General features: G+C 39.1%; 1 non-coding gene across 1 annotated transcript; it reads right to left on the reverse strand.

Annotated features, from left to right (window-relative positions):
• Window positions 1–701: 701 nt before the first annotated feature.
• LOC127743363 (small nucleolar RNA R71) lies at window positions 702–805 on the reverse strand. Its single transcript, XR_008004755.1, has one exon. It is a non-coding gene; the product is annotated as a small nucleolar RNA R71 (small nucleolar RNA).
• Window positions 806–915: the final 110 nt, after the last annotated feature.

The raw sequence follows: 915 nt of genomic DNA on the forward strand, positions 1-915 counted from the left end.
TAACACTTCTCTTCACCTCTCTTCATCTCCAATCACTGCCTCTATCCTCACCCTTGTGATTGGATTCTCCACTTTTGTTCCTTTCTTCTTCTACTAATAATAAGGATCCTCTTTGTCCAGATATAGAGGATTCCTCTTCCTTTTCTTTTTCTCTTCTCTTTCATATGAGTAGGAACAAGGAAAAAGACACTCTTGTTGAAGCTGATCCAGAACCTGAAAGGACTCTAAAAAGGAAACTAAGAGAAGCTAAATTACAACAATCTAGAGGCAACCTTTCTGAAATTTTCAAACAAGAGAAGGAGATGGCAGCCGAACCCAACAACAATAATGCAAGGAGGATGCTTAGTGATTTCACTAAACCAACGTCCAAGTTTGATGGAAGAAGCATCTCAATTTCTGCCATTGGAGCAAACAATTTTGAGCTGAAACCTCAATTAGTTGCTTTAATGCAACAGAACTGCAAGTTTCACGGACTTCCATCTGAAGATCCTTATCAGTTTTTAACTGAGTTCTTGCAGATTTGTGAGACTGTTAAGAAAAATGGAGTAGATCCTGAAGTCTACAGGCTCATGCTTTTCCCTTTTGCTGTAAGAGACAGAGCTAGAACATGGTTAGACTCACAACCTAAAGATAGCCTAGACTCTTGGGATAAGCTGGTCACGGCCTTCTTGGATAAATTCTTTCCTCCTCAAAAGCTGAGCAAGCTTAGAGTGGATGTTTAGACCTTTAAACAAAAAGATGGTGAATTCCTCTATGAAGCTTGGAAAAGATACAAGCAGATGACCAAAAAGTGTCCTTCTGACATGTTTTCAGAATGGACCATAATAGATATATTCTATTATGGTCTATCTGAGTTTTCCAAAATGTCATTGGACCATTCTGCAGGTGGATCCATTCACCTAAAGAAAACGCCTG

The sequence above is a fragment of the Arachis duranensis genome, chromosome 10, assembly GCF_000817695.3.
Source record: "Arachis duranensis cultivar V14167 chromosome 10, aradu.V14167.gnm2.J7QH, whole genome shotgun sequence".
NCBI classification, from domain to species: domain Eukaryota; kingdom Viridiplantae; phylum Streptophyta; class Magnoliopsida; order Fabales; family Fabaceae; genus Arachis; species Arachis duranensis.